General features: G+C 42.4%; 1 long non-coding RNA gene across 1 annotated transcript in view; it reads right to left on the minus strand.

The window, feature by feature from the left end:
- The window catches only part of LOC128777340 (uncharacterized), a 37,692-nt gene extending 33,242 nt beyond the window's left edge, over nucleotides 1-4,450 (minus strand). The window contains exon 1 of the long non-coding RNA XR_008422623.1: nucleotides 4,395-4,450. This is a non-coding gene — a long non-coding RNA (uncharacterized LOC128777340). The remainder of the gene's footprint in view (nucleotides 1-4,394) is intronic.
- Nucleotides 4,451-22,696: the final 18,246 nt, after the last annotated feature.

The following is a 22,696-nucleotide window of genomic DNA, read 5'->3' on the forward strand; positions in this document are numbered from 1 at the left end:
TCATACAGGCCTTTAGTTATTCCCCAACGAATCCCTCTGTAATTTGCTTTGAGTCTCAAGATAAAGATACCCAGAAGGTACTGGTATAAAGGGATAGAAGAATGAGATGGACCAACATAAAATTGCAGTCAAGATTTTGAGGACCAGAACACTGAAAAATAAATAAATAAATAACATACCTCCATTAAAAATATTGCTCGGGGGGCCTGGGTGTCTCAGTTGCTTGGGCGTCCGACTTCAGCTCAGGTCATGATCTCGCGGTCTGTGAGTTCGAGCCCCGCGTCGGGCTCTGGGCTGATGGCTCAGAGCCTGGAGCCCGTTTCCGATTCTGTGTCTCCCTCACTCTCTGCCCCTCCCCCGCTCAAGCTCTGTCTCTGTCTCTCTCAAAAATAAATAAACATTAAAAAAAATTTTTTTTAAATATTGCTTTAATAAAGAATTTTTCCTGCCACACAGAACAAGTAGCTAGCTACCATATACCCTAATACCCAAAAGCTTACTCTTTTTAAAAAAAAATTTTAATGTTTATTTTTGAGAGAGAGAGAGAGAGAGAGAGAGAACGAGCGGGGGAGGGGCAGAGAGAGAGGGAGACACAGAATCGGAAGCAGGCTCCAGGTTCTGAGCTGTCAGCACAGAGCCCGACATGGGGCTCGAACGCGTGAGCCGTGAGATCATGACCTGAGCCAAAGTTGGACGCTTACCCTATTGAGCCACCCAGGTGCCCCCAAAAGCTTCCTCTTAAAGGGAAGTTCCTCCTTGTGTGTTCTAAAGTCCTCATTATTGGGGCGCCTCGGTGGCTCGGTCGGTTAAACGTCCGACTTCAGCTCAGGTCATGATCTCACAGTCTGTGAGTTCCAGCCCCGCATCAGGCTCTGTGCTGACAGCTCAGAGCCTGGAGCCTGCTTCAGATGCTGTGTCTCCCTCTCTCTGCCCCTCCCCTGCTCATGCTCTGTCTCTGTCTCAAAAATAAATAACAACTTTTAAAAAAAAATTTAAACAAAAATAAAGTCCTCATTATTGACTTTGCCAAATCGTGGAAGAGTCCCATAGGACTGTTAATCAATTTCACAGATAATTAACTCATTGTTCCCTAGCTGAGTTTCTATGAAAGCACCATCAAGTCAGCCAGCGCAAAGACCTTGGCTTCTAACACCATTTTCTAATAAAAGAAACCAGAGTTCCTTGGAGATATAGCTGATTCTAGGACTGGGGCAGGAAATACACGAGCTGATCTTGGAGCAACGTGTAGTCCCAGAGAGTAAGAAAGCGTTCAAAAAATGATAATAACGAGGATGTGTCAGAGGGATGTAAGAGTCAACCTGAAAGCACTCCCAATGGCCAAAGCTGGAACAATTGGAGAAACAAAATAAAGTAGTGTAGCATTGAATTAAAGCCCAAAAGGCAAAATAAATATCCATGAGGCCATACTAAGTGAATTATTGAATGAATAAACAAGGGAGGGAGAAAAGGCAATTTCCTGTACAGAAACACTCCAAATGCGTTGTGTAGATACTTCTCCCTTAAGGAAGCAGAACTTAGCCCCCATCCACCGAGCGTGGGCTGTATTTAGTGGCTTGCTGCCAACAAGTGGACTATGTAAAGGGCAGAAAAAAGTTCTTTCCCAAAGCACTGCCCTGGCCAGGTGATCAAGGTTAACATCATCAATGATAAGTCATCCTGAAACTCTGTACCCTTTACACCATGTGATGAGAAGACAAGTTTATTTCCTTGGTCTTCCTCCCCACCATTACCCGCCCCCCCCAAAACATAAGCATTTTCTAACCATGAGAAAAATAGCAGACAAACCCAAGCTGAGGAACATCCTACAAATTATCTGATCAGTACTCCTCAAAACAAGGAATGTGTGAATGTCTGAGAACCGTCACGACCAAGAGGAGCCTAAGGAGACGTGACAACTAAACGTAGTGTGGTGTCCTAGATGGGATCCTGGGATCAAAAAAGGACATTAACTAATGAGGGGACCCTGAGTGGCTCAGTCAGTTGAGCGTCCGACTTTGGCTCAGGTCATGATCTTGCAGTTCATGAGTTGGTTCCCTGCATTGGGCTCTCTGCTGTCAGCACAGAGCCTGCTTGGAATTCTCTCTCTCTCTCTCTCTCTCTCTCTTTCTCTCTCTCACTCTGCCCCTCCCCCACTTTCACTCTCTCTCCCTCTCTCAAAAATAAATAAACATTAAAAAAAAAAAAAAACAGATGGGCGCCTGGGTGGCTCAGTCGGTTAAGTGACCGACTTTAGCTCAGGTCATGGTCTCACGGCTCATGGGTTCAAGCCCCGCGTCGGGCTCTGTGCTGACAGCTCAGAGCCTGGAGCCTGCTTCAGATTCTGTGTCTCCTTCCCTCTCTGCCCCTCCCCCACTCGTGCTCTGTCTCACTCTGTCTCTCAAAAAATAAATAAATGTCAAAACATTTTTTTTATTAAAAAAAAAGAAGAAAAAACTAATGAGATCAGAATAAAGTGTAGAGGTTTGCTAACAGTGACGTACTGATGTCGGTTCCTTAGTTGTGACAAATGCACCGTAGTGATGTGAGATGCAAACGTTAGGGGAAACTGGTTGTGGGGTATATGGGAACTTTCTCTGCTATCTTTGTAACTTTACTGTAAATCTGTACTATTCTAAAACAAAACATTTAATTTAAAAAGAGAAAACAAATATAGGTTACAACCAGAGTTATTTCCGAAATCTCTCTACAGGGAAACATGCAATAAATTAGCCTAACCACCTACAAGCAGTCGAGATTATCTGAATAGGATCTTCTTCATTCTTTTTAAGGAGCCATGCACTGCCCAGGGTGATGTCATCTGTAGCCAAAACCTCCGAGCTACATAATGATGGCTCACAAATCCATACAGTTACCTATCCCCAAAGTACCTATTCAAGGACCCAAAGCTGGACAATGTTTCCGTGTAGCTGTCTCCCTGGCCCCCCAAACACATGTGACAACAAGCTGTGGCACACAGAGCTGTGCATCGTTGTTGGCTATTACGTTAATGGTTCAAATAACCAACACAGACTCATTTTCAGGAAGGCTGCTTGTGAGTTCAGCCTTTTGGCTGGCCCCAGGGATTTGCTCAACCTCTAAAATGGAGGAATGTATGTTAAAAACCATACGTGGAGGGTCACGTGGGTGGCTCAGTTGATTAAGCGTCCGACTCTTGATTTCAGCTCCAGGCATGATCTCATGGTTCGTGAGCACGAGCCCCGCATCGGGCTCTGGGCTGACATGTGGAGCTTGCTTGGGATTCTCTCTCTCTCTCTCTCTCTGTCTCTCTCTCTCTCTCTCTTTCTCTCTCTCTCTCTCCCTCTCTCTCTCCCTCTGCCTCTCTCTCTCTCTCTCCCCCTCTCTCATAATAAAGAAATTTAAAAAAAAAAACATAAGTGGAAAAGGTCCACTTGCAAACAACCCAGTCACTCCTAAATGGTCAGGACAGTCCTTGGGAGTAAACATTCAAAATAAACTGAAGCGGTGTGTGTGTTTATGTGCGTGCTGGTGATGATGTGGAAAGTGGAGATTATGAATAATGTCAAATTCTTCCCGAAGGCTCCAAACTCAGGAAGTTGGGACCTAGGCTGGTCCAAGGATGGGAATTTGGGCTCTCCCTTGGAGTTTCTTTCTGTCTTTCGTTCATTCTTCCAGAACCTACCATGAACCTGGTCACCATGGCCTCCTGCCTGATGCCAGGTGGCCCCTCAACAGCCAGAAAAAAAGAAAAGCAAACGGAACCAAAGATGAAATAAATCAGGTCCAGAACTACCTACGTGTAAAAGTTCAAAGGTCTTTCCGTTATCTAACAGTACCTGGCCTATAGTAGGTGCTTAATAATTATTTGTCAAATGAATGAGTGGGCACATCAAGGCTTTCCTAGATACCAATACCTGGAGGAGGAGGTTAGGGCCCAAAGGCAAACTCAGGAACTATTCTGAAGACGTGTCAGAGAGGGAGTTAGTTATCTTTCCTATTTTTTTGTGACTACTGACTTTGCCCCACACAAGTCCAACCACCAGTGAAACAAAAATAAATTTACTATTTCTAAGCAGGCTGAGGGAACGGCTTTTGGAATGATAACATCCAGAGTGAAATACAGAGCCTTTCTACCAAACACGCTTATCCCGGGGCCCCTGTGGAACGAGGCGATGGGCTGAGTGCAAAGAGCTTGTTCTCAAGCCAGACATCAAATTAAGTTCTTATTATGACGTTGTTCCTGTGCTTTCCCAGTCTCTCTGATCGTAAATTAGCCGAACAAGAGCAAAACATCCTTAATATAAACTGAATGATCATTTGTGAACAAGTCTTCAAAGGCAGAGTCATCAGCATGATGTTTTAGAAAAAGTGCTGAAATAAGAATTAGGAGAGAAGCATTCTGGCACCATTTGTACCTTTCAGCTCTTGGTGGAACGTTAGGTGGGTTATTCCACTTCTGTGACTCCCTTTTCTTTCCTAAAAAGAGAGAGCAGAGTGAAGAGTTAGACACACTAGCTCTAAGGTCCTCTCGGGGTCTAAATCATATCATTCGAAGCGTATTACTCTAATAATAATAATATAACAATAGTTACTCATATGGTGTATTTACTGCACGTCAGGCACGTTCCATACAGTTTTTGAGTATCGTTGCATTGAATCCTCACAACTGTACAAAGTAGGTATTATCATTCCCATTCTTGGGTGAGGACACCAAATCACAGAGAGATTAAAGTTCCCAAGCTGTCCTCACTCTAAGGGCACAGTTCTCCTATGTGTGTATTTCGGTGAACAGAACGTCTTGAAAAGGTGGTCACCAGACCAGAAATGTCAGTATCATCTGTGAACTTGGCAGAAATGCAAATTCTCCACCCCACAAATTCAGAAGCTCTGGCTTTGGGGCCAAGCAGTCTCTGCGAACAAGCCCTCTGGGTGATTCTGATGTGAGCCAGAGTTCGACAACTGCTCACGGTCCTGCTCCGTGACTCTTGGCAGAGGTGATGGTAGAAACCAGGAAGTGTAGAAAGTGATGGCTGAGACATTCTCCCAGGTCAACTACTCCAGATGAACAAAGGGTCCCCTAAGCTGAAAAGGACCTTAAGAAAACCTACAAAAGCAGGTCACTTCTGCAGGCTGGTTACCTCTAGAAGACATCATCTGCCTTTAACATAGCACTTCAGTGAGCAAGGATTAAGAAGAAAATCCATTTTTTCCTCAAAATATTGTCCCTGGCCATTTTTTTTTTTCAAGTTGAGGTATCTTCAAGGCATAGTTCTGTGTTTCCAAAACGCTAGCCGTGGACTGCCATTTGACTCCTCTGGAGAAATCCAGCTAGAGCCACGAACGGATGCTTTGATGTCTTTACCTCCAACGGACAGTCTCAGACCCAGCATCCGATGTTCTGAAAGTGGTAGAAAGCATCTTACGATTCTCTTTTCGCTCTTTGGGCCCAACAATGTTGATTCAGTGGCTTTTTTCTAAGAGGCACACCGGATTGTCAGCTTGCTTTCTTTAAAAAAAAAAAAAAAAATCTCCAGGCTAAGATATTCAAATTACCAAACCAATGGTATCATGGGAGACCATTATAAAATCCTCTCCGAGTTAAGTCTGCATGCCTCAAAGAGCAAAAAATTAATATACTGTCGTTACACAGTTGAGAGGGGAAATTAATTTATACAGAAACCTTTTCTAAGGCATGTTCACACTGCCTGGATACTGCTCCAAATGGGAGCATTATCTGCCTTCCCAAAATAATACACCATATGCCCTAATCTGGCAGACACAAAGATAATTACATGACTCTGGCAGAGCCAATATGCTTGCTAATAAATGGGAAAATGAGGACAATGCAAATCAAAGTTAAGTTCAATGGTTATTCAGAATTGTGGTGGGGAAGCTACCTGCTACAATTAAACATTATGACAAGCAGAAAATGGGTCTCTTGCACAGATTAAAAGACCCAAAGCTGCTGTGAGATACCCCTTGATATCAAGGAATACTAACGGACCAAGTGGAGCCATTTGTGGGCATGTGTGGTAGTCTCATACGTCTCCAAATCATAGGGCAACTCCCTTTCTAATAATCCGCTCTTACAGGGATTCAATGGGAGTTCTTAAAAAAACCAAAGCTCAAAATGATTAATTCAAAATTAGCTCAAAAGTCACACAATTATCTGCAATTTTAAAGCAAAGAAAATCGGGGCGCCCGGGTGGCTCAGTCAGTTAAGTGTCTGACTTCAGCTCAGGTCATGATCTAACAGTTTCGTGAGTTTGAGCCCCGCGTCAGCCTCAGTGCACTGATTGTGCAGAGCCTGCTTGGGATTCTCTCTCTCTCTGCCCCTTCTCCACTGGCACTCTGTCTCTCTCTAAATAAATAAATAGTAAAAAAAAAAAAAATTTTTTTTTTAATAAATAAAGCAAAGAAAATAAAATGCAAAACGTGGTCTGGGAGTTGGATTCACATCAACACAAATCTGCTCTTGATGTTATGCCCCCAAATCATGGAAAGCTCTAGCCTATAGTCAAAGATCACCATCTGACATCAGCATACTCTTCAGCTCTCTCTTTTTGAGGCAAGTGATCTTTTTTCTTCACTATTTTCTCATAAAACTACTTGGAATTCTTGTGTCTCAGCTTCTGGGTCCCAACATGCACTAAGAAGTGCTAAGAAACTATAATTATCAGGCCTCACTCCACTGGACTATGTATGAAAGATGTGGATAGCCACCCCCTGAAAAGTGGTGCTCCTTTTAACTTGGAAAGCATGCCATTTATGTTGGAGAAAATTCTTTTCCTGCAATTTTCCCCTTTATCTTTCCCCACCGATATGCCCCTTGCCCTAATCTCAGCAAGCCTTCCTATGTCCCAGTGATAAGAGAAACATTGGCTTGAGGGACCTAGAACCATCCAGAATCATAACATACCAGTGGGGTGAGATATTGGGAACATGGCGGGTCCTGTGTGACCTTCTAAGCTGAAGTGCCTCTTGTCAACCATGGGGAAAAAATCAGACATTAGGAACAGGAACCCTTGGAGAAAAAATCCCTTCTAGAATGCTAACGAATAAGGTCCCACGAGTCACTCGTGCCAATTAAATTCCAGGAGAAAGACAGTGACAGATGTGGGGGTGCCAGCAGATTTGAGCTCTGTCAGTAAAAATACCTTCACAAGGGAGATTGCATTGTAGAGAGGAAGACAGCAGTGATGAAATATTTACATATTTATACATATCTAGACATCAACAAGCTTGCCAGATTCATTCGGTGCATTCTAAGGAGTAGTCCCAGGGAAGAGAGAGAGAGAGGGAGAGAAAGAGAGAGAGGGAGAGAGAGAGAGAGCCCTTGATGAAGGGATGACCACAGATTTAGGAAACCAGGCAGAGGCTAACCATAATCTCCATTCCAGGAGGGTACCCATCACGTCATTGCTTCAGGGCTAGAAGCAAAGAAGAGATTATTACAAACCCAGATATGCCTCTAATACAACATCTCCTAAAGCATTTTCCCCACTATTCCCGGGGGATGATGAGGGGGAGGGGTGCTTCACTGTCAACTAAACTTGGGAAATGTTTTATTCTTAGAGACTCAAGGTGTTCACAGGCTTAGTAAAGGCTCTGGAAAATCCTGCAGTAAAGGCAGGTGTTAAATGTCGTTTAACCCAACATTTCCCCAATTCTTTGGTCATAAGAATCCTTCTATGCACCGGTACCTACATCTTGTGGAATCCAAATTATCCTTCATCACACTGTGTAATATAGTAAAATTTAATTAGGAAAAATTTCATTTGCTTATTCAGTATTTTAATGTTGAATTAAACAATAGTGCATTTATTTTCCAACAGTCTAGCCTAAGACAAGTTCATTTGAGAAGAAGGAAAAAAAAGGAACAGGATTGGAGTGCTTCTCAGGTTCCGTTTGATTTAAATCTTTTTTTATTTACCATTCTTGCGCCGGAGGCTAAGGTCAGACTTCTTTCTATAAAGACAAACATAAAAGGCACAACCACACTAGAGGTCATTCCCTGACACTCTAAAACAACAATAGAAGGATTGAGGATAGTTCTCTCGGGGTGGGGGAGCGGGGGGGGGGGGGGGGGGGGGATTATTCCTGAGAAGTGACTGAGTTTGATTGATTTCTGGTCTAGCTTGTCCGCTTGCCATGGTTTCGAACAAGATACTTAACTTTTTAATAAAAAGGAGTTGCTGAGCTGCTTACCCAAGTTCATTCCCACTTACAACAAATTCTGAATGTGAAACTATCAAAATTAGTCCTCCTGGCCACTTTCCCCACTCCCACCTAGGGCTGACTTCCTTATTAGCAATCCAACATGATTCACCTGCTTTCACCTACCAACCAGCTCTAGGCTAGTTACACTCTAGAACTGGCCCTAAGTGCAGACTGAAACGCAGAGAGGCTTCCTTGCTGAGGCAGGAATGACCTTTGTGCCCTCAGTTTCTCTAGGATTAATCAGTTATTGCCGCAACGATGCCACATCACAAAGTACCCCAAAACTCAGTGGCTACAACAACAGACACATATTTCTCGCACAGTTCTCTGGGATGGCTCACTCTGCTTCCGGTTGGCTGGTTTGGCTCCAAGCTGTGAGTTGGGCTCGGGTTTCTTCATTCTAGGTCTCAGGCTGAAAAGGCAACAGATGCTTGGGCATTCTTCCCTTAGAGTGGATCACTAGAGCATAAGAGGGTATGCCCAATAACCCAAGCACACGTAAGGTCTCTGTTCTTATCATCTCTCCAAAATTCCGCTAGACAAAGAAAGCCATGCAGCCAAGCCCGACATTAATAGGGTGGGAAAGTGAGGGAGAGAGGAGTGAATAATTGCTAAATGATAGTTCAAACTACATCACACGTCTCTTCCCTTGCTTCTCTTTGCTCTATGTGTCTTGAGGTCCCCTCACCCCTAACTGCTGGCCTGGCTTTCAGCAGTCTGGGTGATTTTGATCACTCGTATACTGCCTGCTCTCTAACTTTCAAGGGGTCTTCTAGGAGGCCGGCCCAATGAATGAGGCTGGAGTGGAGACATAGAAGGCAAAATCGGATCAAGTGCGATGAGTAGCGTAAGGAATCCAAAGTGGAACCAGAATGGGTATAAGCCCTCATAATAGAAAGCTGCAAGATAACAGGGGGAAGCCCAGCCCCACCTTCCCGGCTGGAGGGTCCCAGCACAGAAGATAATAAGAGATGAACCTCAGTGGTCAGAAGCTGAACTGACCCTGAAACAGGATGGAAGCTATAGAGGCAAGGAGACTGAGCAGGTTCTGCCGGCTGGTTTCTGCTTGGCCATTAGAGTCTCACTTTGGACTGTCCCAAGCCAAATTTGTTACTGTGACCTATTGTCCCACCACAGGGCCACGGCACCCTCCCCGACGGTAGTAAGCTGGTGGTGGTCTCCCTCAACTCCTCACTCACCCCCAGGCATCGGGGCAGATGCAAGAGGTGGTTTTGAGTCCCTTGTCCCAGCCTCGGCTTAGCCCTCCCTGTGATGAGGAGACATGGCCCAGAATCCTCCCAAATGATTTCCCCTTTCCACCAAAGCCAGTGGGTCCCAGACTTTATATTGGAATCACCTACAGATCTTCAAAAAGTAGCTCCTACCCATAGGCCCTCTGATTTAATTGGTTTGGGGTACAACCTGGGAATCAGAGTTTTTAAAAGCTCTTCAGATTATTCCTTTTTTTTTTTTTTTTAGAGAGAGACAGAACAAGTGCAAGTTGGGGAGAGGAACAGAGGGAGGGAGGGAGAGAGAGTGGGAAAGAGAGAGAGAGAGAGAACCCTCTCAATCCCATGACCCTGGGGCTCAATCCCATGACCCTGGGATCATCACCTGAATTGAAAATCAAGAGTCAGACACCTCAACCAACTGAGCCACCCAGGCGCCCCATCTCCTCAGATTATTCTAAGGAGTGACAAAGTTTGGGATCCACCAGTCTGAAAACCTAATCTAGCCAATGAGACTGTAAGTTGGTGTATAGAAACCAGAGAGACCCCAGTGACTCTGCATGAGCAAACGAGGGTCCATAACCCCTGATTCTGAAACCCAGAAGACTCTGAAAACTGAAAGTTTTTTTTCAAAACTCCATGGCGGCAGAACCTGACCTGACGTGAACTCACTTGGTGGCAAGACTTGACTCTTTATAGTCTTTATTCATCCTACTTAGTGTGAATATTCACGCATTTTGCCAGGAAAATATTAATGTGTTTAATTACACAGTGCTTTCCCAGACCCTGCTGGAGTTGTTACATAACACAGGGTACGTGTACCTTTCTACTTTCTGAAATTTCTGAATTCAGAAAACAAATGTGTGGTCCCAAGGGTTTAGGCTAAAGGAATGTGAGTTTACAGAAGGAATATGTGTTTTTGCTCCTTGGATATAAAGAGCAGAAAGGGAAAAGAAAGGGATAAAAGAGAGTAAAATGACCAAACGACATGGCCCTTGTGTGACTTACATATAAGTGTCCAATCTGGGTGGATTAATTAGACAAAAGGACCGCCTCTGGCTAAACACAGCCCTTCAATAGGGCTCACAGCTTGACAAGCAGATCACAGGCTGGATTTTACCCCCACTCACCTCCCTTGGCCAGATTCTTTTGTGCAGTGCACAAACTACACAACCAAGCAGGTGGCCTTGCCAAGCAATTTTGATAGCAGCTGGAACCTAAGGTATCGAAATGGGCAAAGCTTTTTCTAAGCACAAGGATGTCTAATATTCAATGTTCCGTTGTCTCTGTCAACGGAATGAAGTTGTCTCTGCCTCCCAAACCTGGGGCGAAGCGCATCAGAAGCTTTGGGGCGAAGCACATCAGAGTCCCTGCATGGGTATGTGCATGGAAGGGCATGTGTGAGATGGCATGCACAGGATGGCAGCATGGGAGGGCCAGGTTTCAGAAGACGGGGCACTGGACCTTACACAAACTATTAAAGGGGTTTAAGCTATTTTCATCCAACTATTAAAGTACAGCGTCTAGTGTGACCTCAGCCAGTGTCTGGGCTACAGAAACATCTCACTAAACATGGAAATGAATGTAAAAGGAAGAAAGCTAGGAGCGATTAGGTGATTTGCCCAAGTAAAAGTGGTTAAAAAGTGGCAAGGCCAGTAATTCAACCTACATCTTTCCCATGTCAGAGCCAATGCTCATAACCACCAGTCTGCACCTGCCTCCTCCTTGCAGCTGTCACAGCACTTGCCATGACGTCTGGCATATACGTACTCAAAGGCTTTCAGCAAAAGCAAAACCTGGTGCCCACCCAGCACTGCATCTGGGGGGATCTTGTCAAAGCTATGCCTTAAAGCCAAACCATAACAAACACCCTACCAGATGAACACAAGCGTGTGAAACACTTGACTGGCTCCTGTATACCTACCTGCCTCATTCACATTTATATAGTCTCCCGTACAAACTTCAGCTGTATTTTCAGGAGAAGTGTTTTGTTTAGGGCATTTCATTCCTAGGATTCATTAAGCTACATCTCCAGTGGTTGCTTAGAACCAAAAAAACTTCTCTTGTACTAGGCAAAGCTAAAATTATCCACGGCATCGTTCATCTGCTAAGGTGGTTTCCATTACCCACAGTCTAATGAATATGCAACAGATCACAAGAAATTCAGCCAATCCGGAGCCAGCAGTGCCTTGTCCTGTGGCCAGTCACATACGGGGATGTTTGTTTAAATTATCAGAACTCAGCAACCAAACTACACTGGTGATGGATATGGCACTTAATAAGCAATACCAATAACATCATCTTCTTTCTGCTGTGCTAGTTATGTTCTGTTTTGGGATCTGGAGCCAGCCATTAAGTTTGTGAAAATGTGTTGGGCTGTACATTTATGATACATACACTCTTCTGATTGTATACTGTACTGCAGTGAAAAGTTTCTAAAACACAAGGATCCAGTCTATACAATATGGGTAAATAAAAAGAATAAACTGAGAAAAAGTGCGGTGTTCTTTTCCAGGTCTAATGTTGTTAATGGAAGCAGATGCCGTGGCAGGGACTACATTTCCCAGAATCACTTGCTCGAGCCCTTTTCATCCCCAAATGTAATGCCTGGAAGACAACGGGAGAGGAAGATGATGTCAGGAGCTTACAGGACTTTACTCATCATCTGCATTTCTCAGGATTTCAGGTAAGCCGACCGGATTTCATTTCAGACACTACGTAATGAAATGCAGAGCTAGTTTTAGGAGTTATTATTTACTAATCAATTAAGTCAGGAAGTTGTTTAATACCCCCATGTGTCTTATTCTCACCAAGAGAAAATGAGCAGAAGTAATATATCGCACTTCTAGGCCACAGTGGCTAAGATATTGTGTACTTTCTCTCCTTTTTCCCATCTCCCTAATGGATGAACAAGATTCCACTGTCCTAGAGCACAGCAAATCAACAAAATGGAAAGCTTCCCACTGACCAGGAACAACCATATTGGATTTTTAGTAACCTATAAATAAAATTCTGTGGCATTAAGCCGTCAGAATTCGGAGTCTCCTTGTTAAGGCAGCTAGCATTACCCTAACTTATATACCTGCCCGAAATCTGTTCGCTCCTTCTTCTTGACTAATGGAACCCTAGTTTTGGGTTTGGGGCTTTTTAGGTTGACAATGTGTCCCCTTAAAAATACTAACCTCGCTATATTTCCTTGCAACTAGGCCATGTGACTCCAGTCCTGGTCAATGAGATATAAATGGAATTTGCTGGCTATGACCTCCAGAAAAGTCCTTGGAAAGATTCAGCTGTATCCCGCGTGGAGCAGAGGCATATTACGTGACATCCAGCAGCCATTACACAACCATGAAAGCATGCTAAAGACGGCCATGAGCACCTCTTATGAGAACCACTCAGTCAAAAAGTAGAAAACAGCCACTCCCCACTCCCCAGAAATCCCTGGGGTACCCTTTCCTGATCTCCACCCCTTTTCTTTCCCTAGAAGTAACCACTATCCTGTTCAGTCCTCTTATTTATGGCATTCCCCAATCCTACATGCATGCACCCCCAACACACATATTGCAAACATTCCTTTCCAATGGCATTTGGGTTTAAGGAGTAGGGGACACAAATGTCCTCATGGCAATGACCTAGTGATATCCTCAGTCCTAGTCTCCTCTAAGGGTGTATGCCATCTTCACAAGAGAGAGTATCAAGACCCACAGGTTGTACGAGCTCTCTTTTCTGCCTCAGTGTCTCCTTCTCTTTCTGCCTCCTCTGCCCTTAAACCACCTCACCAGAAGGGACAGGCTTCCTATTGTGTCATATTCTCCTTCTTCTCAACTCCAGCCTCAAGACCAAGCCTTAATAGGAATAAATATTTCTTTCTTCACTAAATAGGAGAAACTCTAGGAAGGCTGACTTTTGCTACGCTACAAAAAGAACTAAAGGAATTTAGAAAAATCACCCTTCTCAATAATGCCTAATGCTGGAGTCTATCTCTTGCCAAAGAAGTCAAGAACTTAATCTTCCCTGCCTAAATCACTGCCCCTCCAGGCTGGTAGTTCAAGGAGAACTTAGTAGCTTAAAATACAACCATTTATCCTGCTCAGGCATCCGCAGGTCAGCTGGGCAGGTTCTTCTGATCTCAGCTAAGCTCACTCATGCGTCTGCAGTCCAGCTGTGGATTGGCTAGTTAGCTGTGCCGATCTTAGCTAGGCTTTCCCTTACATGCCCAGGGGTCATTTGACTATCAGCTGTTCTACAAAGGCCTTGGCTGCTCCATATGTCTCATCTTCTGACAGGATAGCCTGGCCATGATCTCATGGCAATCACAGAGGAATAGAGAAGAAAGCAGAAATACACCAAAAGCTTTCTCCAGCCTCTGTATCAAGTCTGCTAACATCCTACGGATCAATAAAACACGAAGCCCAGTTTCAAGTGATGGGGAAATAGATGCCCTCTATACTGAGAGAAACTACAAAGTCGTGGATTCAGAGAGGGTTAAAGAGTTGGTACCATCAATGCAAATGATCTACCATTTCCACCAGTTCCCATTTGCTATTGACTTAGGACAATTTCTCAGAACTGCCAGACTGTCCTAAGAGGTTGGGTCAAAAGAAAGCCCTCAGGGGGCGCCCGTGTGGCTCAGTTGGTTAAGTGTCCAACTCTTGATTTGGGCTCAGGTTGTGATGTCGCGGTTCGTGAGATCGAGCCCCATGTAAGGCTCCAAGCTGACAGTGCAGAGCATGCTTGGGATTCTCTCTCTCCCTCTCTCTCTCTCAAAAGCCCCTCCCCAGCTTGTGTGCATGCACGAATGCTAGCTCTGTCTCTCTCTCTCAAAATAAATAAATAAACATTAAAAAAAAAAAAAAAGGAAAGCCCTCAGGCACAGAATTACAGATACTTAGAGTACCACAATGTTGGCAATTACTGGAATGGTGAGTGCTGAGGGAATGTGGGTATCAATCTACAGTTTGGTGGGTGGTCCATGATGGAACTGACCTATCAGATTCTCACTCAGGAATTCGTACTGGAGGTCTGGAGAGATGTGACAGAAAAAGAAAAACACGCCAATTAACAGGACATAGAAAAATGGAGTCTCTCTGTCTAGTTCTAGGCTACAAAACCTAGAAATATGCATTTTATAACAAACCCCCTTTTCTTGAAAATACCTCAGTGTACCTTTGTGTGTATTTTGATTGCCAAAAATGGGCCAAATTCTCCATCTCTCCGTGTATCCATGACCTTGTGCAAAGTGATTTTTAGGCCTTCCAATGAAAAAGTCTATCAATTTTCATAACTTTTGAATCTTGTTACCTCTTTGGCAATAACATACAATAAAAATGATAGCGATCCAGTTCCAAGTCTGGATCTCACGAGGTGCACAATTCCCTTCTCTTTTTTGGATCCTCACTACCACCACAAAAGAGACGACTAGAGAGACCGTGTGAAGAAAACGAATCATTTTTGCAATCCCAGCCAAATTTATCCCACAGCCTCCAGTGCAGCTGGCCCTTAAGCACCGAAGATCAGCAGAGGGGTCTGCCCAACCCACCACTGATCACATATACCTCAGGGAGCCCAGCCCAGCCCAGAAAAATTTCCTAGGCAACCCAAAGGATTTTTCTTCTTTATTATTGTTAATATCGTAGATTAAATTGATTTTTTAATACTAAACCAGCCTTGCTATTCTCAGGACAAACCCCATCTGGTTGTGATGTATTACTCTTCTTATGTATGGCTGGACTCAATTTGTTAATATTTTGCCAAAGATTTTTGCACCCGTATCGTGAAGGTTAGTGGTCTGTGTTTCCTTTTCTTGTACTCTCTTGGCCTGGTTTTTGAATCAAAGTAATGCTGGCCTCATAAAATAAATTTGTAAGTATTCCCTCTCCATCTGTTTTTCTGGAAGAGATTTTGCTGAAATGGTGTTATTTCTTCATTAAGTGTCTGGCAGAATTCACCAGTAGAGTCGTGTGGAATGAGAGTTCTCTTTTTTTGAAGGTTTCTAAATATCTATTCAATTTTTTTAATAGATACAGGACTATTCAGGTGATCTATTTCAGGACTATTCAGGTTAGTTTTGGTAAATTGTGGTCCATGTCTATTATTGAATTTGTGTGCATAGAGTTGATCATAGTTTTTTCTTATTATGCTTTTAAAGTCTGCAAAGACTGTAGTGCTATCCCCTATTTCATTCTTGATATTGGTAATTTGTATCTTCTCTTTTTTTCCTGCACATTGTAGCTGCAGGTATATGAGTTTTACTGATCTTTTCAAATAATCATCTTTTTGTTTCATTAATTTTTCTTTTTGTCGTTGTTTAATTCATTCATTTCTGCTTTTATCATTATTATTTTCCTCCTTTAGCTCACTTTGAATTTTTGGTGACTTCTGTTTTTTTGTTTTGTTTTGTTTTGCTTTGCTTTGCTTTTACTGGTTGCTTAAGGTGGAAGCTTAGATTATATATTTGAGAATTTATATCCTTTTTAATATGTGCCTTTAATGTCACAAATTTTCATCTAAATACTGCTTTACCTGCACTACCTCCCACTAATTTTGATATATTGTATTTTCACTTTCATTGAATATTCACCTTGAGATAAATAAAATAATTTACCTTGAGAGTTCTTCTTTGACCCATAGATTATTGGCAAGTGTGTATTTAATTTCTAAAATTGGCGGGGGGGGGGGTGGTTTCAAGTATCTTCTGTTATTGATTTCTAGTTTAATTCCATTAATGTCAGAGTTTATACTTCGAATTATTTCAGTTCTTTTAAACTTGCTAAAGATTGTTTTATGATCAAGGATATAGTCTATCACGGTGAATGTTCTGTGTGCAATAATTTTTCTTGCTCTGAAGTCTGCTTTGTCTGAAATTAATATAGTTACCCAGCTTTGTTTTAGCATTAACATGGTATAGCTTTCTCTATTTCTTTGTTTTTAATCTATCTGTTTCATTATATTTAAAGTGATTTCCTATAGATAACAGAGAGTTGGGTCTTTTTTTTTTTTAATCCATTCTGACAGTCTCTGTCTTTTAATTGGTGTATTTAGACCATTCACATTTAAAGTGATTATTGGTGGGGGTGCCTGAGTGGCTCAGTCGGTTGAGCAACTGACTTCGGCTCAGGTCATGATCTCACGGTCCGTGAGTTCGAGCCCCGCATCAGGCTCTGTGCTGACAGCTCAGATTCTGTGTCTCCCTCTCTGTCTGCCCCTCCCCCACTTATGCTCTGTCTCTGTCTCAGAAATAAAGATTAAAAAAATGAAGTGATTATTGATATAATTGGATTAATATATACCGTATTTTTAACTTTGCTTATTACACATTATAACTTAATTTATTGCCTTTGTTGTTTGTTTTCTTTTTTATCTTGTCTTTCCCCTTTTTGTCTGCCTCCTCTGGTTTTAATTTTATGATTCCATTTTCTCTTCTCTCTTAGAACATCAATTATATATATTTTTTTAAATTTTAAAAATTTGCAACAAGTGGGCCAGGTGGGTGGCTCAGTCCATTGAGCATCTGACTCTTGATTTGGGCTCAGGTCATGAGCCCAGGGTGGTAGGATCAAGCCTGTGTCAGGCTCCATGCTAAGCATGGAGCCTGCTTGAGATTCTCTCTCTCCCTCCCCTGGCTCTCTGCCTGGTCTTGCTCGCTCTCGCTCTCTCTCTCTCTCTCAAGTTAAAAAAAAAAAATTGCAATGCACATTTACAACTAATCCAAGTCCATGTTAAATTAACACTGTATTGCTTTACCTGTGTGCAACTACATAATAGAGTATTTCCAATTCTTCCCATGCTTTGCAACGTTACTGCCGTTCATTTTATTTATCGTAACTATAGTCATCCAATATCGTCACTATCTCTGAAAAAACTACTCTCTGATATATCAATTAAGAATAAGAAAAATAAAAATTTTATTTTACCTTTATAATTTCCCCTCTAACACTCTTCCTTTCTTTATGTGAAGCTGAGTTTCTTACCTGTATCATTTCCTTATCTCTAAAGAACTCCTTTCAACATTTCTTACAAGGAAGATCTGCTGGCAACCAGTTGCCTCAATTTTTGCTTGCATTCAACATCTTTATTTCTCCTTCACTTTCCAAGGAAAATTTCACTGGATACAAAATTGTAAGTGGGTGGCTTTTTTCTTTCAACACTTTAAATATTTCACTCTATTTTCTTCTTGTTTGCATTGTTTTTGAAGAGAAGTCTCATCGTTGTTTCTTGATTGGTCAGGTGGGTTTCTTCCTCTGGCTTCTTTTAAGATTTTCTTTGTCTTTGATCTTCTGTAGTTTGACAATGATATGCTGAGGTGTAATTTTTCTGGCATATATCCTGCTTGTTGTTCTCTAAGCTTCCTGGATCTGTATTCTGGAGTCTGGCATTAATTCGGGGAAATCCTCAGTCATTGCTGTTTCAAATATTTCTTCTATTGCTTTCCCTCTTTTCCTTTTAATATTCTCATTTTGTGTATGTTACACCTTTGGTGATTGTCCAACGGTATGTGCATATTCTCTTCCATTTGTTTTCCTTCCTTTTTTCTCTTTCCTTTCCCACCTGGGAAAGATATTGACATATCTCCAAGCTTACTGATTTTTGTTGTTGTTGTTCAGCCACATTCAGTCTACTTAGGAGTCCATCAAAGGCATTCTTTGTTTCCGTGGGTTTTTTTTTTTCCCAACACTTTGTTTTGATGCTTTCTTAGCACTTCTATAGCTCTGCTTACATTACCCATCTGTTCTTGCATGTTGTCCACTTTTTCCATTAGTGTTGTTAGCATATTTAGTATAATTTATTTTATTTTATTTTACTTTAAGTGTTTATTTATTTTTAGAGAGAGAGAGAGAGTAGGGGAAGGGCAGAGAGAGGGGGAGAGAGAGAATCCCAAAGGAGGGTCTTCACTGACAGCATATGCGGGGCTCGAACCTACAAACCATGAGAACGTGACCTGCGCCGAAATCAAGAGTCAAATGTTTAACTGACTGAGCCACCCAGGAGCCCCTACTATAATTATTTTAAATTTCTGATATGAGAATTCCAGATTTTTTGATATCGCTGAGTATGGCACTGACATTTGTTCTGTATTTCCAGGCTGCATTTTTTTGGTGCATCAGCTTCCTGACTCCTAAGCAACACCACCTTCTTCTTCTTCTTCTTCTTCTTCTTTTTTTTTTTTTTTTTACATTTATTCATTTTTGAGAGACAGAGAGAGAGCACAAGCAGGGGAGGGGCAGAGAGAGAGGGAGACACAGAATCGGAAGCAGGCTCCAGGCTCTGAGCTGTCAGCACAGAGCCCGACACGGGGCTCGAACCCACAGACCACGAGATCATGACCTGAGCCGAAGTCAGATGCTCAACCGACTGAGCCATCCAGGCGCCCCAGCAACACCACCTTCTTGCTGTTGCTTCTCCAGCCACTCTAAGACTTTTACAACCAATTCTCTGCATTAAATCTCTCTCTGTTTGGAGTATCTAGAAAGGTTTATGTTTTCCTATTAGATATTGACTGGAAGAATAAATGGAGTAGGACCCTCCTATGCGGTCCCTGGAGTGCAATGCATGGGCAGCAAAAAGAATTCTCATTAATGCAATTGAAGCAAAATGTATTCAGAAATATGTGGCTCAGGGAGCAGCAAAGACATAAATGTCATCACACAGTTCAAATGAGAAAAGGAAACAAAAGTTTTAATTCATGAATTTGCTGGTGCTCTTATCCTATTCCTAACTGTTGTTTAGCCTTAACATGATATACGCAGCTATTAAAATTAAATGTGGACCCTATGCCATCTCCTTTAAAAATTGTTTTAAATTGATGTCTTTCAATAGGTGAATGGATAAATAAACTGTGCTACATCTGTACAATATCATATTATTCATCAGGAAAAAGAAAGAAGCTCTCACACTATGAACAGACACGGAGGCAACTTGAAGGCATATTACTAAGTGAAAGACGCCAACATGAAGAGGCTAGATACTGTATGATTCCCAGTATATTCCTTCGGGAAAAGACAAAACCATGGAGACAGTATAAAGATCAGTGGTTGCCACCGGGTTTGGGGAAAAGGAGGGATGATGAGGAAGAAAACAGGATTTTTAGGACAGTGAAATGATTCTGTACGATAGTATAATGGTGAATACATGTCATTATACATTTCTCAAAACCCATAGAACATCCAAGAGAGAGAGTGAACCCTAATATAAACTACAGTCCTTGCTGATAATGATGTGTCAATGTTGGTTCATCAGCTGTACAGATATACCACTCTGGTGGAGGATGTTGATAAGTGGAAGACGGGGCGCCTATGTGGGGGCAGAGGGCATACGGGAACACTCTGTACTTTCCACTCAATTTGGCTGTGAACCTAAGTGCTCTTAACAAAATAAAGTCTATATATTTAAAAAACTAATTGTTACACTGAGAAGGACATTGCACAAAAATGCTCCATTTAGGGATAAAGCCATTGGTTTACTAATCCACATAATAAGAGGAAAACCAACATATTCTCACAAATTTCCTCTTTCATGCATTCCCACGAAAGCCAAAGAGTTAAAGCACATCAGAAATAAAAACCACTGGTTGTATTATCCAGCAAGTAGGACTATTCCTTAGGCAGATTTTTAAATCTTCTGTTCTGTAGAAATTAATCCTTCCACAAATATCACAGAAACTGCAAGCTTAACTTGATGTTTCTATAGAGAAGGAGAAAAAGGAACATAGACCAACATGCATACACCATCTCGGAATGCAGCCTCTTGCAAACACAATCACATTTGCTTCTTCACGCTGAATCAAGATCACAGAGACACGCAGAAGTGAAATTAAATGAGGGCACAATAACAATCAATATGCCTGCGTAGTTTATTATTTGTGCCAGTCTGGTAAAGTACATTACACTCTAAAGAAAGAAATAATAATACAGTTGAATGACAGTATATTTATTGTTTATTGCAAGAACAATTTATTGCTTTAATACCACGAAACTACATCTTATAACTGTTCTTTAAGTCAACAAACAAAAACAAAACTTTTTCTTTTTTTACAATCTGACCTTTCTCCAACTTCATCTATGCTTCTGTCATGGCTGATGCTTGTAAGCAACAAAAGCCGGATGTTAGGCAGGTCACAAAATCCTTTGGAGGGCTGGACAACCAGGCGTGAATGCGCTTCTAGAAACGGTTCCCAACACCCTGCGGAACTAGGCTGGTGAGGAAGCTGTTGCCACCACGGTTGCCACCCAGCAAGAATTACGCAGTTTGAACCACTGTCACATCCATGCCAGGAATTCTACCTCACAGTCTGACCTCCAAAGAAAGAAAGCAAGTTCACCATGTGTATTAGTCAGGGTTCTACAGAGAGACGGAATGTATGTGTGTGCATGTGTGTGTGTGTGTGTGTGTGTGTTACTGGTTTAAGAAATGGGCTCATGTGATTGTGGGGTCTCGGTAAGCCCCAAATCTGATGGGATAAGGTGAAAAGGAAGAGTCGCAAGTTCAAGTCCAAAGGCAATCCGTTGGCAGATTTCCCTCTCGCCTGGGGTAGGTCGGTTTTTCATTTTAGTCATGCCTTTAACTGATTGGATGAGCCTCATACTGGAGAGGAAAATCTGCTTTACTCAAAGTCCACTAATTTAAATGTTAATCTCATCAAAAAAAAAAAAAAACCCTCACAGAATAACGTTTGACCAAATATCTGGGTACTGTGACCCAGCCACGTTGACATAGAAAACTAACAGTCACACCATCCCAACATTTTTCTGTCACCAGCTTTGGGGCAATGTTTGGCAAAATCATATTTGATTGGCAGAGTGAATCAGTGGGGGTCCAGGCAGGAGAGAGATGGCATATTTAAAAGGATAATTGTAGAGGTTTTATTACGAAGACAGTTTGTCTCGGGGCGCCTGGGTGGCTCAGTCAGTTAAGCATCCGACTCTTGATTTCAGCTCAGGTCATGACCTCACAGTTCATGACTTCAAGCCCTGTGTCAGGCTCTGCATTGTCATTGCAGAGCCTGCTTGGTATTCTCTCTCGCTCCCTCTCTCTCTGCCCCTCCTCTGCTCACTCTTTCTCTCTCAGAATACATAAATAAACTTTTCAAAAAATTTTTAAAAACAAGAAGACAGTTTATCTTGATGTGGGAAGAGATGGTGATGTACCCAAGGACTAGCCACAGGGGGAAACCATTACTGCACCTACATCTGAAGGTCCAAGGGGAAGGAGCTATTTCTAGAACAGCCGGTAGAGATAGCAAAGATACTAAATAGTTGTTCTGTTTTGTTTTGTTTTGTTTCATTGCAGAGCTTTGAAGGAATTTATTGAGAGCAGCTTTCATGTACCAAAAGGGTGCTAATCTTTTCTCTATCACTGGCAGGTTCACTGCTGGTGGTCCTTTAATTACCCCTAGTTGCTAGGCCAGACTGCAATGACCACAACAGCCACAAGGGGCAAAAAAGTCACCGTTGTCTTCCCACAAGACGTTGACTTTCTGTCCCCCATATTCACACACTTGGTTTCAGTATGAAGTTTCTCATCTGTATTGCCCACCAGATTGGCAAGGTCATCAATTATGTCCATAACTCTGACATTCCTACTCTCTATTCCTGAAACAGTAGCAAGAGTCAGAACACTTTCTTGGCATTGATGGAGCTGGGGAAATCAGTGTTCCACTGTTCTTTTCTTCCTCTCTTCAGTCTCCTCTTATTGCCTCCCATTGGCTAAACCCAATCAGAAGCCAGAGGCAAGGAAACCTTGGCAATGTGGTCCATACAGGTCAGCATTCTGGGTGGGGGAAGGGTGGCAGGGCAAGTAGAGAAAGGTAGAGAGTGGATTTAGTAGGACAAACAGGGGAAACCTGCCACCCAGAGCCTAGATCACCCGGCAACAGATATGAGATGGACCAGGAAGGTGAGAGCCAGGGACACAAGACCTGCCTTCTCCCTTCAGGGAGCAGGATTTAAAATGAAGGAAATTTCCAAAATATAGGAAAAGTGTTCCAGTGTTACTGGGTAGATATAAACAAGACAATCGTCCCCTTCGAATTCCATCAATTGGGTACATAGAGGTCTTCAAACAGTAGTCACTCCTGTGGTACACACCTTTCTAATCTTAGAAAAGCTGAAAACAACAAGGACGCCTCCTCATGCACAGATCTTTCTCTGCTTTTCTAAAACATCCCTTGTTCTGGGACTCCTAACACTTCACACCTTCACGCAGGCCTTCATCCCTGCCCTGGGAGGAGATTGGAAATTTGCTAGTGTTATCAGAGAAAAAGAGACAAGAAA

Source organism: Panthera pardus, unplaced genomic scaffold, assembly GCF_024362965.1.
Source record: "Panthera pardus isolate Hobbes unplaced genomic scaffold, ASM2436296v1 HiC_scaffold_16, whole genome shotgun sequence".
Lineage (NCBI taxonomy): Eukaryota > Metazoa > Chordata > Mammalia > Carnivora > Felidae > Panthera > Panthera pardus.